We start from the raw sequence: 17,842 nt of genomic DNA on the forward strand, positions 1-17,842 counted from the left end.
GGGCATGAACCCGTGTCCCCTGCATTGAAAGGCAGACTCTCAACCACTGCGCCACCAGGGAAGCCCCTCTCTGGTTAATTTTAAGTGTCAACTTGGCTAGGGCCCAGTACCTAGATATTTGGTCAAACACAAGTCTAAATGTCACTGTGAAGTTATTTTTTTAAAGGTGAGATTAGCATTTAAATCAACAGACTTTGAGTAAAACAGATTTTCCTCCATAAGTTGGGTGAGACTCTTCCAACTAGTTGAAGGCTTTAGAAAATAAGAGAGGCCCCCTAACCTTGTTATGTGTTAACTTGACTACACTAAGGGATGCCCACATAGCTGGTAAAACATTATTTTTAGGTGTGTCTGTGAGAATGTTTCTTAGAGAGATTAGCATTTGAATTGGTAAACTGAGTAAAGAAGATCTTCCATCACTAATGTGGAAGGGTATCATCCAATCCCTTGAGCCCCTGAATAGAACAAACAGGTGGAGAAAGGGTGAATTTGTTGTCTTTGCTTGAGCTGAGACATCCATCTTCTCTTGCCCTTGGACATCGAAAGTCCTAGTTCAAATATTCTAGTTTGTTCTCTTTCTTCGCCTTCTGATATTCAAATTATTCATGTGTTACACATTTTTGGAATTCTTAGATATTTTGTTCTTTTATTTTTCATTCTTTTTTCCCCTTTGTATTATAATTTAGGAAGTTTCTATTGACACATCTTCGAGTTTACTGATTCTTTCTCCAGCCATGCCCATTCTTCTGATGAGCCCATCAAAGGCATTCTTCATTTATGTTACCATGTTTTAGTTTTCCAGAATTTTCTTTTGATTGCTTCTCATAGTGTCTGTTTCTCTGCTTATATTACTCATTTATTTTTTCATATTGTCTACTTTTCTATTAGACTCCTTAACATATTATCATTGTTATTTTAAATTTCCTGCTTGATAATTCCAAAATATATGTCACATCTGAGTCTTATTTTGATGCTTGTTTTGTCTTTCCAGACTGTTTTTTCTTTTTATTTAACATACCTTGTAATTTGTTGTTAAAACTAGGCATGATGTATTGAGTGATACACACTAAGTTAAATAAACTTGTAGTGTGAGGTTTTATGCATTTTGGTTAAGTTTGCCTATATTTAATGTTTGCTGTAGCTGTAGATGACAGAGGTTTCAAATTCTTGTCATGTCTTTTTTTTTTCTTTTTTCTTTTTGTCTCCCCTGTTGTCTACTGGCTTCCATGAAAATACTTCCTCTGGGTCTCTGCTTCCATCTGTGAATTATATTGGTATGGTGGTGGTGTGTGTCAAAGGGTAAATGTTCTATAATCTTACAGTTAAAATTTTAGTGGTCCTATGTCCCTGAACTGTGAGCTTCGGAAGCGCTTCTCAGATATCCCCCTTTTAGGTGACACACAGAGGGTGCTGGCAGTCAGGCACATGCTCTATCCCCCAGGTGGGATAAGGCTCAGTTAAAGTCTTTTCTGCTGGAGGGTAGGTCTTTGTTGTGGAGAACTCTCTGGGAATATTTCAAAGAGGTTATTTTTCCCCTCCTGCTAGAAACAAAGGGAAAATTTTTCCTGGATCCTTACTTGGCGAACATGGTGTGGTTCCTGGAGTGAAAGCCCATGAAAGCATGGGATTCTCCCTGAGGTTGGGTCCCCAGGAGTTTCTCATTTTCTGGCTAGGCCACACTCAAACTCCAACATTTTGTCTGTTACCATTTAAGGGTTATCTCCAGTGCCTTTTGCTATATGTTAGCTGTTCTCTGTTATGAGTCTCTGTATTTGCCTGTCATTATAGACTTTGGGGTCGCAGTTTGCTCTGATACTTTGATTCTCTGAAGGATCCAAGAAAAGTTGTTGATTTTCAATTGTTCAGCTTTTTTCTTTTTGTAAGAAATGAAATGGCGACTTTCAAGCTCTTTTCCTATAAGTGCTGAAACCAGAAGTCTATCAATTTTATTATTTATGTCAAAGGACAAATTTTTGGTTTTCTTGACCCTCTTTTATTGTATATTCATGTACTGGTTCGTTAATTTGGCTCTCATCTTTAATATTTTCTTTTTATCTTCTGGGGGTTAATTCTTCCATTTTGTTTCTAAACTTACTAAAATAGACTATTACTGCATTAATCTTCATCCTTTATTTTTTTCTCTGATATATGTATTTAAGGAATAAATTTCCTGCTAAACATGGCTTTAAATTCATCCCACACATTTAGATATAGCATTTGTATTAACTTTTATTTCAAAATAGTTCTAATTTCCATTAAGACTTATTTCTTCACCTAAAGATTTTTAAAGCATATTTAAAAATTTTGAAAAGCAAGAATTTTCATTTTATCTTTGTGATGTTGATTTCTGACATTGTGATCACAGAGGATATGCCATAACTGAAATTGTTTGATTTTTATTGAGACGAGCTTTGTAGCCAAGGATATAGTCAATGTTTACAAGTGTTCAGTGTATGGTTTTTAGAATATGTATTCTTCAGGAATTACACAGCAGTTATAAAGTTTAAATTGTTAATGGTTTAATTCCAGTTTTCAATATCTTTACTAATATGTTTGTCTGCTCGACCTATCCATTAAGGAGACCAGTATGCAATGTTTGAAAAGTTTTCAATTTTATTATAATTCTACTAATTATCTTTTTATATATTGTTGGCCATATTTTTAGCACAAACAAAATGATGGACACTTTGTTATATATTCATGATTAATTAAGCCTTTTATCATTCTGAAGTTAAAGTCTTTCTCCCTACTAATTGATATTGCTGTAATTCTATTTTATTTCATGTTAATGTAGCTATACCAGTTGCAATTGCATATTGTGTTTTTATCTCCTACCTCTGCTTTAATGAAGCAAGCGCCCCAGAGCTCACCTGACCAGACTTTGTTGACCTGAAGAAAAGAGCTTCTTGTTGCCTATCCTCAGTGAAATCAAGAATTGTTTCAACACATGGGCTTCCCTGGTGGTGCAGTGGTTGAGAGTCCGCCTGCCGATGCAGGGGACACGAGTTCGTGCCCCGGTCAGGGAGGATCCCACATGCCGCGGAGCGGCTGGGCCCGTGAGCCACGGCCGCTGAGCCTGCGCGTCCGGAGCCTGTGTTCCACAACGGGAGAGGCCACAACAGTGAGAGGCCCGCGTACCGCAAAAAAAAAAGAATTGTTTCAACACATAATGACAAGCTATGAATGCCCCCCCACCCTATACATACATTCTCTTACCCTTGGTCTGACATCTGCATTAATCTAAAGGAATGATTGATGTCCAGTCAAAACCTTAGGCAGACTGGACTTGCCTTTTAAGTATCTTTTCTGTGGCGCATATTCTAAGGTGGGCTGCTGTATTTTTCAGTGTCTCAAAACCATGAGGCAAAAAACTCACCTGTGAGAAGAGTGGGATGAGGTACGGACGTGGCAGAAATTTACCTGTCACTTTCCTAGGTTCCTTGTTGTCATGGAAACGATTGCCTCGGTCTATACTGCCTGTGTGTGTTTGGGAGAACCCCTCTTGTATTATGGATCTCAAAGCAAGCCTTCTATGAAACGAGGACTCATCTGAGCGAAGCTGTCTTAACACATTAAACTCCAGCAATGGGAGTGGGCTAGCATTGGGGCCTCCAGAGGACGCTAAGTGAAGTAAGAGGCCACCTGGTTATCGCTTCTAAATCCAGTGAACCAGGAAGAATGAGTACTTAGCTCACACCTGGCTACGCTTACATCCTTTTAAGCTAACATTTATGGACCACTTACTATTTGTCAGGCACTGTGATGTACATTTTAGCTTCATATCTTGCTTAATCTTTAGAATGAGCCAGTGGGCTGTACTATTATCCTCATCTGCACTTTACTGATGGGAAATTGGGGCTGAGAGAGGTGAGGAGACTTTCCCAGGTTCGGCCTGGCTCCTTCTGTTGCTCTACCTGGCCGTGGGCTTCCTGTGACCTGTTCTGTTTGGCAGCAGTGGACGTCTTGCTTATTCTGAGATCCCTCTGACTCGCGCTATTGGTAAATGAGTAACCCTAAGTCAGCTGAGCAGCCAAGGCAGGGATGGGTCTGTTCTAGGGAAGCATTTGGAGATGAGGCTGAAGTTCCAGAACTCCTTTGGTTTTGTGTTTGTACATGTGTTCAAATGGGTCTATACCAACGTTTCTGTTTTTCTTTCACATAAAATGGAAAGGATTTGAGGACTGGACCCTCTACATAGGATATCATCATTCACTATTTTTCTGTTCTGTTTATGGGTAATAAGGAGAAGACCAGCCCTTAGAAAACGGGTTCAGCTTGGACATCGTTAAGAGTTGAATGGTATCCTGCAAAACACGCATGTTGAATCCTAATTCCCAGGACCACAGAATGTGACTGTATTTGGAAACAGGGTCTTTACAGAGGTAACCAAGTAAACACCATGAGATCCCATGTGACTGCTGTCTTATGAAAACGGGAAATGTGGACACAGAGGCATGGATAGTGGGGAGATGATGTGAGAGACGGGGGGAGAAGACGGCCATCCACAAGCCAAGGAGAGAGGCCTGGAGCAGATCTTTCCCTCACAGGCAGCTGATACTCGTGTGGTGTGCGCGCCTGTAAAAACACATGCACAGGAAAGGAATGGGGTGGGGGTGAGCTGTGTGTGTGTGTGTGTGTGTGTGTGTGTGTGTGTGTGTGTGTGTGTTTGAGGGGGCAGAAGGGAGGAGGTCGGGGAAGGTCCTCTGGAGATGGTGACACGTGAGATGCGGTTTTAAGGGGGAAGAGAAGTTTCCCTGGTGATGGGCTGGGGTGTGGGGGAAGGGCATCCCAGGTAGAGGGGACAAGTCGTGAAAGGTCACAAGCGGAGCGAGAGGCTGGTGCGCTCACAGGACTCCTGACGCTGCCTGTTCCTGCTTCTCCCCCGACCTTCCTGAGCATCCTTCTCCTCTCACTGCCAACAGCACGAAGCACTCGAGGCCCAGTCCTTAGCCCAGGGCCTTCCTCTTACTACCACTTTCTGAGAGCGGTTATTTTCATACCATTACAGGAAACATCAGCCATGCGGGGGCTCCCATGTGTGAATCTGCAGCTGGGACGGTCCTCTTCTCTGGAGTGTCACCTCGTCTGCAGTGTTTACATGTGCACAGCCCAGCATCAGCTCGGGCCCCAGAGAGCCAAGTTACATTCTCTTTCCTGCCAAAGTGTGGCCCAGGCTTCTCTGTTAGTTTATGATGTCCCCACCATCAATCAGTGACCTGGTCCTAAGCCCTGGAGTCACCTCTGACCCCTCCTGCTTCCAAACACCTTGTTAGGATGCAGGGCCAGACTGACAGTGTTATTCTCTAAGTCCACATTTGTTTCCCTTGTCTTGAAATTCTCAGCAACCTTTGCCCATCCCCAATCTCCTGTCATCTGTCTCCTGTTCTACAAGTGATGACAAAATTTACTGACAGTGACTGAGATGATACCTGTGTGGTCCTTCAGTAGCAGGAACATCATTCGTTAGGCTGACCGGAGGGCCTGTATGTGTTGTAAATGGTTAAATAATCTCCTGCCGTCTCCCGATTAACCTGTGGCTGCCATTCCCTCCTTGAACTGTCTGCTCTGTCATTTCGAATCAGAAGAACATTATCTTCCCTGGATAAAGTGGGTGCACAATAGAAAATTAGTGGTCTGGACTTTTTCAAATAATCCATGAACGAGATACTTTCTTCTTCCCCGTTTTTTCTTCCTATAGGAATGTTTGCAGTCGTTGGCACTGTGACCACCCTCTTCCTGATATGCTTTCTTTGTGTGAAACCATTCTCTCCTGATTGCAATCCTGAGTGCAATCCTTCTTCAGACTCTGCTGGATAATCCTCTTTCACTACTCACACTTTAAAAGTTTATGTTTCCTGAACCTCTGCCCTGTGCACTGGGCATTCCTGCTCTTCAGACGTGGTCAGGGGCCCTCATTCATCCTCACCCTCACTGCCGACACCCTCACACCCAGATCCGCCGTGCACACCTATCTTCTAGAGACGCAGCTTCCTCCTTGGCGTCTCCACTTGGATTTCCCCATAGATCCTGGAACCTCATCCTGTCAAACACTGACCGAGTCACCTATTCCTTCTTCCACGAGGCACTCACATTGCTGCTAGGGGTCCTCATGAGTTCGAGCTGCTGTAACAAAGATGCCACAGACTGGGTGCCTCAGAAACAGCAGACATTTGTTTCTTACAGTTCTGGAGGTGGGAAGTCCAAAATCAAGGTGCCAGCAGATCTAGTGTCTGGTGAGAGCCCTCTTCCTGGTTTTCAGAAGGCCGTCTTCCCATCTTGGGAGAGAGAGGGAGCCATGTCTCTCTTGTTTCTCTTCTTATAAGGACACTAATCCCATCCTGAGGGCTCCACCCTCATGATCTAATTGCCTCCCAAAGGCCTCACCTCCTAATACTATCACATTGGGATTAGGGTTTCAACATATGAATTTTGAGAGGACAAAAACATTCAATCCATAGCACTAGGGTTGGGGAATTTACATCAGATTTTGCTGTCTGAGACGTTAAAGCGATTCATATCTGGGTTTTTTAAACATCTTTATTGGAGTATAATTGCTTTACAATGGTGTGTTAGTTTCTGCTTTATAACAAAGTGAATCAGTTATACATATACATATGTTCCCATATCTCCTCCCTCCTTTGTCTCCCTCCCTCCCACCCTCCCTATCCCACCCCTCTAGGTGGTCACAAAGCACCGAGCTGATCCCCCTGTGCTATGCGGCTGCTTCCCACTAGCTATCTATTTTACGTTTGGTAGTGTATATATGTCCATGTCACTGGTTTCTAGCCTCCATGTTTGATGTAGGTTTAGCAATATTACCAAACAAGTCTCATAATAGGAAGAGAAGGAATAAAAGCATCCATAGTAGACTTGGATCTCAAGTACAGTTGAGACTGCCAACTTAGGGCTGGAATTTACACCATTGGTTCTCCTAGTTCTCAGGCTTTTGGACTCACACTGGATCTCCACATCAGAGCTCCTGGGTCTCCAGCTTGCTGACTGCTGGTCTTGGGACTTCTCATCCTCCGTAACCACATGAGCCAATTCTTTATAATAAATATATCTATTGTGTATCTATATATCTATGTATCTGTCATCTATCTATCTCTCTACCTGTCCATCCATCCATCCATCCTTCCATTCTATTGGTTTCTTTCTCTGGAGAATCCTGACTAATACCACTATTTTTTTTCACATACTTAACCCTCCCCAACTCCAGTCTTGTCTCTGTGATTGTTTTTAATTAACATACTATAAAATTAACTTTTTTTGGTGCGTACAATTCTATGAATTTTAACACATGCATAAATTCACATAAGTACCAACACAGTCAGGATGCAAAACAGTTCTATCACCCCCTAAAATTTTCTCATGTCGCCCCCTTATTGTCAAACTCTCCCCCGGCCAGGAAACCTGACAGTCACTGATCTGTACTTCTTTCTATAGTTTTGCCTTTTTAAGGAAGTCATCCTAGAGTGTATAATCTTTTGAGATTATCATTTTTTTCTCTCAGCATAGTTCTCTGGAAGATCATCCAGGTTGCTTATATTAGTAGTTTGTTCCTTTTTATCACTGAGTAGTATTCCATTATATAGATGTACCACTTCTGGTTATCCATTCTCCCACAGAAAGACATTCCTGTTATTTACAGTTTTTGATGATTATAAATAAAGGTGCTATTAAGCATTCAGTTACAGGTTTTTATGTGAACATAATTCACTTGGGTAAATGACTAGGGCAGATACATTAGGAGTAGGATTGCTGGGTCATATGGTGAATATATGTTTAACTTTATAAGAAACTGCAAAATAATTCTCAAAAAATGTCATACCTTTTTGCATCCCAATCAGTAGTTTATGAGAGATTTAGTTGTTCTGCATCCTTGTCAGGACTTGGTATTGCCAGATTGTTATTTTCCCATCCTAACAGGTATAGTGGTAGCTCAGTGTGGCATTAATTTGCATTTTCCTAATGACACCTTTTTAATGTGTTTATTTGCCTTCTCTATCTCTTTGGTGAAGGGTCTGTTCACAGCTTTGCCAATTTTTAAAAATTGGTTTTTAGTTGAGCTTTAAATGTTCTTTACTCTGTATACAAGTTCTTTGTCAGATATAAGATTAGCAAATATATTGCAGGGCAGGAATAGAGACGCAGATGTAGAAAACGGACGTGTGGACACGGTGGGGGGGTGGAGAGGGATGGAATGAATTGGGAGATTGGGATTGACATATATACACTACCATGTGTAAAACAGATAGCTAGTGGGAACATGCTATACAGTGCAGGGAGCTCAGCTTGGTGCTCTGTGGTGACCTAGATGGGTGGGATGGGGTGGGGGAGGTCCAAGAGGGACGGGATATATGTATACATACAGCTGATTCACTTCGTTGTACAGCAGAAACTAACACAACTTTGTAAAGAAACTATACCCCAATTAAAAGATAAAAGATATATGCACACCAAAAAAAAAGATTAGCAAATATTTTCTCCAAGTTTGTAGCTTGTCATTTAATTCTCATAATAGTGACTTTCTCAGAGTAAAGATTTTTTTTTACACATTTTGATTAAGTTCTGTTCATTCATTTTTTTCTTTTATGGGCCATGCTTTTGGTGTCATATCTAAGAACTCTTCACCAAGCCCTAAGTTCCAAATATTTCCTACTATGGTTTCTTATAAAAGCCTTATAGTTTTAAAGTTTACTTTTAAGTCCATGTACAAATTTTAGTTAATTTTTATAAGGTATGAAGTTTAGGTTGAGGTTTAATTTTGTTTTCTGTATGGATGTCCAGTTGCTCCAACAACATGTGTTGAAAAGTCTATTCTTTCTCCATTGATTTGCCTTTGTTGAACATCTGTTGTCTATGTATGATTATCTATTTCTGGACCATCTGTTCTCCTGAGTGATTTTTAACGTTCCTAGTAATGCCAGTCTGAAGGTGGGTTCTACTGACTGGTGAGACGTGAGGTGCCCTTATTCTGCCAGAGGGTGGCCTAACAGATGGAGCTGATTTTCATTGGATGTACAGTTCTCTCATCTGATGTGGGGCTGGGATTTGAACTAAAAGAGGATTCAAGAACAGATGTTCGGTTGGCATTGAGCCGTGAGGGATCAAATTCTTCACTCCATCCCCAACTCCAAGTATATGACTTGAGTTGTTTGGACCTGTTTTTGCAAGCATATAGATCTGCCAGGGAAAATTGACTTCCTATATTGTTACATGCTATGAAGAATTTTAAGGAAAAAGATGATTGACTCTCTTTGTCCAGAGTAACTTTTCCCCCTTTATGTGCCCCCACTGACTTTTCACTGGGCAAAGGCATAGTTCCCTCTATCTTATCAGCCTCTCCCTGCTGTCTCCTGGCTCCTCAGGAGGTTGAGGAGCTCCTTCCTCCATCCTCCCATAGACTTTTACAGAGTTTCTTTGAGCAGGAAGGGGTCCTGTCTGCTCCATCTCTACTCCACCAGCACTCAGAGCAGTGTCTGGCCCTCTGGAGATACTATGTGTTTGCTGTTCTTGAATTTGTTCCTGATTATTTTTGAACAAAATAAACAGTATGTGACATTTATAAAACCTTTTCTAGAGTGAGGGGGAAACTGGATGATGCTGTATGGGATTTGGACTGAGAGTCAGGGACTTGAGTTTTAACCCCACCCACCACAAAGCAGTTGTGTGACTTAAGTAAGTCCTTTCATTTCCTTCCGGGTTGCTATGTTCTTATCTGGAAAAGGAGGAGATTGGATGAGAACAGGCGTTGCAAAGTCAAGGCCTGCGGGGGTCAGACAGGCAACATAAATTAATGAAATATAATGGGTATAAGAAAAAGTAGCAGAAACTCATTGATAAGTGACAGTTGACAGCCCCTGGTAACCACCAGCCTACTCTCTGTTTCTACGAGTATGGCTCTTTTAGATTCCACATATAAGTGAGATCATACATATTTGTCTTTCTCTGACTTGTTTCACTTAGCTTAATGCTCTCAAGACTCATCCATCTTGTTGCAAATGGCAGGATTTTCTTTTTTCTCATGTCTGAATAGTATTCCATTTTGTGTGTGTGTGTGTGTGTGTGTGTGTGTGTGTGTGTGTGTGTATCTTCTTTATTCATTCATTCATTGATGCACACAGGTTGTTTCCACATCTTGGCCATTGTGAATATATGATCTGCCCTTCTTTGAGCCCCGACAATGTCCCCTACCCCTCTTTAACTGTCTCTCTTGCTCATGCCATATCACATGCTATTTCCCATGGAAACTACATGTCAGTTCATCGGGGTGTCCCTCACAGCTCAGTGCCTGGCCCAGGGAAGGAGCTCAGGAGATGATCAGGGATTTCAATGGGGAACATGCTGAGGAGTGGACCCTGGCATCCCCATGAGCTTCTCTGGTGCGGGCATCCAATGCTGGGCTCCTAGGGGCAGAATGCATTCTGGCTGCAAGTGCGTCTGGATGTCCAGTAATATGACACGGATGTCTTCATGACTTTGGCTGTTTCTGGGGGTGACCTCATGGGATTCTGTCACCATTTGTAATCCTTGTTATCTGTCAGCAGTGCACCCACAATTTTTCTCATGATCAGATTGATCCTGGTGAAATGTAAGCATCTTCCCACGTAAGGACAAAATAAATTTAACTGCAGACTTCTGTTGAAACAAACCATTATTAGTGAAAAGCATATTTTTCCCTATCATTGCCAGTGGGTAATTGTCATTGATCCTAGAGCCAAGCTCATCCCGAGTGAGAACTTTGCTAATTCTAGGTCCAGTTTTTGGAAAACTGGATATCTGTCTGCCCTTACTTTCCTCCTTGTCCTGGAATCCCCCCGGCAGAGCATGTGGAATCCATGTTCTCCTCTGTGACATCCTGACAGCTTCGCAGACGACAGCTCTTGATTCTGATTGAACCAAAAGGGCTTCAGAGGGAGTGTGTGAACCTTAGGTGAAAGGTGGATTGTGTCCCCTGTGGAAGGAACAGAACGGGTCTGTTAGAAATGGAGGTCTGTGTATGTTCATCCAGTGGCCCATTGGAGCCCGCTCTTCTGATGAATGTAAATGAGAAAGAACCACCACCCATCCTACCTATACTTATATGTTCCTGTGTTAGAAATATATGCTTTATAAAGTGCAAATGTTCTATTAAATGTAAAGTGCTATACAACAGAAAATATCATACTTACGTGTAAGTAAATAGCAGGAAAAAGTTGCTTATTGTTTAATGATTGGAAAGGAAATTCTAAAACAAAATTTTCAATGCATCTTAAATGGTTATGTTCCTGGGGTAGTGAACTCAATAGTCTCTAACCGAGGTAAGTATGCCTGGCAAATATGTTGGTATCTGCCAAGTGCACCCATTCAGAATAGCCATCAGCTGGAGAGGAAAGTAAACCAGGGTAAGTGAGAAGAGCTGACTTCAAGCTGAATGTGGGCTGCACAGTAGTGACGTGGATTATTCGTGGAGCCATGGGGATCATCTTTTATGCCAGCGAGGCTATTATTGGCTTTATGACATTTCTGCTTGGTACTATAATTTCCTGAAACTTATAATTTAATTAAGGCTATAGAAATTGATAAAATGATTTTTAAATGTCAAACAGTTTAATCTTTATAGTAATAAAACCCCTTCTTGGTGTATTCACATGGTTAGAGGGACAAGACACCTTGGGGTTCACTTTGGAGACATGTGTGGACTGCAGACCTAAGTACCTCTGTCTTTGAACTGCCCTTCAGGTGGTACTTTTCTGCTTGGAGTTCAGAAGGCCTTGGAAAGATGATTGAGTCTAAAATATGAGTAAAACAGGAAGTTCTTCTCATCAGGATACACGTGGGGGTAAAGAAAAATGTGGGGCAAATTTCAATTCTGTACTATTCTAGGTTTTTATTTACATTGTCACTGGTAACATGACAAAATTAACATAGGGGCTTCCCTGGTGGTGCAGTGGTTAAGAATCTGCCTGCCAATGCAGGGAACACGGGTTCGAGCCCTGGTCCGGGAAGATCCCACATGCCGCGGAGCAACTAAGCCCGTGCACCACAGCTACTGAGTCTGCGCTCTAGAGCCCGTGCTCCGCAACAAAGAGAAGCCACGGCAATGAGAAGCCCGCGCACGGCAAAGAAGAGTAGCCCCTGCTCGCCGCAACTAAAAGAAAGCCCGCGCACAGCAACGAGGACCCAACACAAACAAAAATAAATTAATTAATTAAAAAAATTAAAATAGGAAATATTCTAAATATTGATAGGCAAAAACCTTTTTTTTTGTTTCGTCCTCTAATCAGATTTAATAAATGTTGACATTTAGCCACATTTTTTAAAGTTTTTGTTTTTTTTTTTGCAGAAAATGTTGCAGTTAAAGCCTCTTTTCTACCTCACCCTGATCCCATTCCCCTGCAGCTTTCCTAGAGGGAGCCAGTCTTCCAAGGTTGTGTTGTTACATACATGTTGTTGCATTTGGCTCCCGGCTATGTGTCATGAACAATAACTACTATTATTTTGTGAGTTTAAAACATTTATGGTAATGTTCTTACTCAGTAATCCATCTTTCTTCAGCTTGCTTTATCACTCAAAGGTACGTTTTTAGGATTTATCCTAATTAATTGATGTAGAGCTAGTTTCCTTACCTGCTGTATTATTCCTTTCAATGAATATATCATAATATATCCATTCTCTAATTGATGGGAGTTTAGATTGTTTCCACCTTTTCATTTTACAGACAGAGCTGTTGTGTACTTCTTTTTTTTTTTCTTTAATAAATTTATTTATTTATTTTTGGCTGCATTGGGTCTTCGTTGCTGTGCGCGGACTTCCTCTCATTGTGGCGAGCGGGGGCCACTCTTCGTTGCGGTGCACGGGCTTCTCATTGCAGTGGCTTCTCTTATTGCGGTGGCTTCTCTTGTTGTGGAGCACGGGCTCTAGGCTCGCGGGCTTCAGTAGCTGTGGCTCGAAGGCCCTAGAGCGCAGGCTCAGTAGTTGTGGCGCACGGGCTTAGTTGCTCCGAGGCATGTGGGATCTTCCCAGACCAGGGCTCGAACCCGTGTCTCCTGCATTGGCAGGCAGATTCTTAACCACTGCACCACCAGGGAAGCCCCTGTTGTGTACTTCTTTGGGCTTGTTTCCATGTGGACATGTGAGCTTCTCAAAGGTATAGATGCAGACGTGGATTTCTGGGTCTTAGGGGACAAACATCATCCACTTTGGTAGATGTTGCTGAATTGCTCTCAATTTAAACTTCCAGAACCGTGTATGAGAGTTCTCGTTGCTCTGCATCTTCTCCAACTCTTGGCATTATCAGGCTTTTACATTTTGCTAATCTGATAGATTGAAAGGTATCTCATTGTGGTGTTGATTTATACTTCTCTGGATTTCTGGTGATTTATGCTTTTCTTTCTCATGATTGTTGGTCATTTGGGTTTCTTTTTCTATGCATTGCCAGTTTATAGATTTTGCTCATTTTTTGTAGTGGGTTATTTGTGTTTTTCCTTACAGTTACCAAACGTTCACTACATATCCTGGACACTTAAAAAACAGAAACAAAAACAGAAACAAAACTACTCTCTCCATTTCTTTTCTGTTTTGCCTTGTTTTGGTTTAAAACAGCAAAAATTAATTTTCTTACAATTCTGGAGTTCAATGTCCAAAATGAGTCTTAAAGAGCTAAAATCAAGGTGTCAGCAAGCCTGGCCTCTTACAGCTTCCAGCTCTCTCCATTTCTTGCCTTTAACCTTTGTTTTTTGGTGTCTTGTCACATAAGTTTTAAAATCATGTTGGTCAACATTTTCTTCTTTTTTTGCTTCATGGTTTGTGCTATTGTGTCATTGCCTAGTCTGGGATTATAAAAATAGTGTCTTTATTTTCTCCTAAATCTTTTAAAGTTAAGTGTAATTCTCTTGGAATTCATTTTTGGATATAGCATGAGTTAGAGATCCATTTTTTTCCCCTGTAAATAACCAGTTGTCCCGGGACCATTTAATAAATAGTTCAGTCATTTCCCGCAGTTCTGTAATGCTACCTCTGTCACATCCCAAGTTCCTATACACAGAGGGGCTCTCTCTATTATGTTGGTCTAACCCTGCACCAATCCTATTGTGTCTTAATTGTAAGGCTTTAATAAACGTCTTGATATCTGGTAGGACAAGTGTCCATCCTATACTGTTTCAATATTGGCTTAGCTGTTTTTTGGCCTTAATTCTTCCATATGAATTTTAAAACCAGCTAAAAATGTTCATGAAAAACCTTTCTAAGGGGCTTCCCTGGTGGCGCAGTGGCTGAGAGTCCGCCTGCCTATGCAGGGGACACGGGTTTGTGCCCCAGTCTGGGAAGATCCCACATGCCGCAGAGCGGCTGTGCCCGTGAGCCATGGCCGCTGAGCCTGCGCGTCTGGAGCCTGTGCTCCGCGACGGGAGAGGCCACAACAGTGAGAGGCCCGTGTACCGCAAAAAAAACCAAAACCAAAAACAAACCTTTCTGGGACTTTAATATGAATCACATTCAATTTATGTATTAACTTAGGAGGGACTGATATTGATGCTGAATCCTCTCATCCCTGAGCATGAGATATATCTCTGTTTATTTAGGTCTAGGACTTTCAGTGAAGTTTCATAATTTGCTTTCATTTAACTCTTGCGCCTCTTTCTTTAGATTCATTCCTAGGTTTGTCATAGTTTATTGCTATTGTTAATGGGATCTTTTAAAAATTACATTTTCTAATTCGTTGTTGCTGATCAGGATGCCATGGATGTTTGTATATTAATCTTGTCTCCAGCATTCTTGCCAAACTCTCTTATGACTTTTAATTGTTTGTAGTTTCTCATGGATTCTCTATGTAGACAATCTTATGTGCACATGATTCTTCTTTTTTTTTTTCCATTTCAAATCCTTATTTCTCTAAGTCCTTTTCCTTTGTTTATTGTGTCAGCCAGATATGTCACACAATGATGAATGGAGTGGTGTTAGAAAAAACATATTTGTCTAGTTCCTGACTTTAAAGGAAATATGTTCCTAAAGTTTATTGTAGGTTTTTAGCAGAAACTGCTTAGTGAAAACTTCCTTCTATTCCTGGTTGGCTAGGTATTTTATTGTACTTTTAAATTGTGAATGGGTACTAAAATTTGTAAATGTTTTTTCTGCATCTATTGTGATGATTAGTCTTTCCTTCTTAATCTGTCAGTGTGGTGAATTACAGTAAGACTTTCTAATGTTGAATCTTCCTTGAGCTTCTGGGATAAGACTTACTGGTCATCACAAACACACACACATACCATATATTTACCATGTGATAAATATGATATATGTGATCATGATATATATGATACATGATGTATATCATATCAAAAACATATTTTAAAATAAATATACATTTATACACACACCACACTGCTGGATATATTTGCTAATACCTTATTTAGGATTTTTGCATTGATGTTTTTAACTGAGATTGACCTACTGCTTTCCTTTTTTGTACCGTCTACTTCTAAAGTATAGCTTTAGACTGAACTTATAAAGATACATTCAGCAGCTTTTGTTCTTTTTCTATTTTTTGGTGTCAACTTTGGTAACATATTTTTCTAGGAGATCTTCCATTTCATCTGTTTTTAGTTTTACTGCTTTAAAGTAGAGAATCGAATTCTCATACTTAAAAAAACATCCTCACTTTATTTATAGTTATGGCTCCTTTTCATGCCCAATAGTGTTTCTTTGTGCCTTCTTTTGTTTCTCTTGCTCATTCTTGTTGAATATCTACCTATTTTATTAGGCTTTTTAAAGAATCCACATTTGTTTTGTTCCTATGTGTATTGTCTCTTTGTTTTTATTTTATTGATTTGTTATTATGATAGGCAAAAACTTTTAACACCACGATCTTCTGTTCACTCTCAAAATACCTAAATACCTAGCAATGATTTCCAGAAAAGTGCCCCCAAATAGCCTCTTTGGAATAAAAGAATATTCTTTCAAGTTGTCAGGCCACGGGGCAAAAAGAAATCAGAATGCTTTTTTCTCTCTCTTTGATATGTACAATTGAAGGTATTTCTTACTGCAAACTGATGTTCCATCCATAATGTGGCATTAAAGCATTTTTCATATTAGGCTTAGTAATAAAGGGTCACACTGCATAGCCTTAGGCATTTCAGAGGAAAAAAAAAAGCTTAAAGTGTTGAGCATTGTAGAAAATGTCTGAATATTCAGAATGTTTGATTTTAAGAGTTCAGGTTGGGCTTCCCTGGTGGCGCAGTGGTTGAGAGTGCGCCTACTGATGAAGGGCACGGGTTCGTGCCCCGGTCTGGGAAGATCCCACATGCTGCAGAGTGGCTGGGTCCGAGAGCCATGGCCGCTGAGCCTGCGCGTCCGGATCCTGAGCTCCGCGGCGGGAGAGGCCACAGCAGTGAGAGGCCCGCGTACCGCAAAAAAAAAAAGAGTTCAGTTTTATTTTCTATTAGCATGGAAATGACTTTGAGACGTCTCTTCAGGATGCCATATGAGGAAGTACCCATTCGGGAAGGCATGGAGCAGATACATTTTCTTCAGAAAGCGTGTGACGAGAGCCATGTCTTATTGGTCTCTGTATCTCTGTGCTCGACAAAGAACACATGCTTCTTCAAGGGTTGTTGAGTGGCTTAACAGTCTTTGTTCTATGGCTTACCTCTGTCTAAAGCGCCCTCTTTCCAGGATAATCCCCCAGATTCAACCAGAGACCTTGTTCTTTGGGGCCGACTGGGTCTGGTGTCCGTCCCGGGATGAGTGAATCAAAAGAGCAAGAGAGCAGCTCCAGCCGGGATGGCCCCTCGCTTGTCATTTTATACTTCCGGGTTGTAAGACCGGTTGGCTAGAATCATAGTGATGAAAATTTAGAGGAATCATAATATTATTAAAAGTGAGAATTATAGAACCACAGCACATTTTCTCAGGTTAGCATCAGTTATCCCAATTCCCTCGTCCCATGAATGGGGAACTGGAGCCTAGAGAGGGCATGTAGTTTATCCAGATGACCAGAGAGAACACGAGACGCAGGGCCTGGGGAACCCGAGTCTTGGTCCTCCCTCACAGTGTAGCACAAGTTATTTGGCTTCTCTGAGCCTCAATTCCCTGAACTGTCAGTGGGAACGGTAATTGGTACCCACCTCCTGCGACTGCTGTGCATCTTGTATCTCTGCTAGGCATCTTCCCTCTGCACATCCAGATCCACTCTCTGCCCTTCTCGACCCCCTCTCTATCTTGGGAGGCGGTGTCCTGTGGATTATATCAAGGGGCCCCCGGGACCTCCATTGGGTTTGGCGGCTGGGGAGCCCCAAGGACAGTTGGGGGGAGGAGAGTGGGGGCGGGGTGCTTCATCTCCCGGCTCCCTCCCTGCTAGTCATCGAGGACTGGCTCAGCCTCTTGGAGAGGTCACTGCTCTTCCCAAGATGGCCTTGTCCTCATGATAAGTGATCTTTCCAGGTTTGGGTGACCACTCCCTCTTCCCGTGTCTTTAGGCCTGAGGTGACAGCGGCTGGGCTGCTGCGAGCTCTGCGTTATCGCCCTCTCCCTGACGGTCTCCCTGTGCCCAGCTCCTTATCTCTCTATGCGTCCTGTTTCCTGCACTCTGACTGGTACTAGATGATTGGACAGAGTCTGTACGTGGTCGGGTCTTGGTGCAGGAATCTGCTCCTAGCAGTAGGCGTGTTAAGTGGCGGGGAGCTTGCGGTGGAGGTGAAGGCTCTGGTGTTGTCCAAAGCCACGTGGCGAATCCTGGCAAAGTGTGTGGGAAGTACCCCTCCCATCGTCCTCACACAGCTCTCTCCTGTCTTTTGTGCTTGGACTCGAGAACGGATGGCTGACCTCCAACACCTGCCCTTTGTGGCCAGAGTGAAGCAAACGC

The 17,842-nt window shown here is 41.9% G+C and overlaps 1 pseudogene; it reads right to left on the bottom strand.

Moving 5' to 3' along the window:
* LOC116747217 overlaps positions 1 to 16,533 on the bottom strand; it is a 30,069-nt pseudogene extending 13,536 nt beyond the window's left edge.
* Positions 16,534 to 17,842: the final 1,309 nt, after the last annotated feature.

The sequence above is a fragment of the Phocoena sinus genome, chromosome X (assembly GCF_008692025.1).
Source record: "Phocoena sinus isolate mPhoSin1 chromosome X, mPhoSin1.pri, whole genome shotgun sequence".
Classification (NCBI taxonomy): Eukaryota; Metazoa; Chordata; class Mammalia; order Artiodactyla; family Phocoenidae; genus Phocoena; species Phocoena sinus.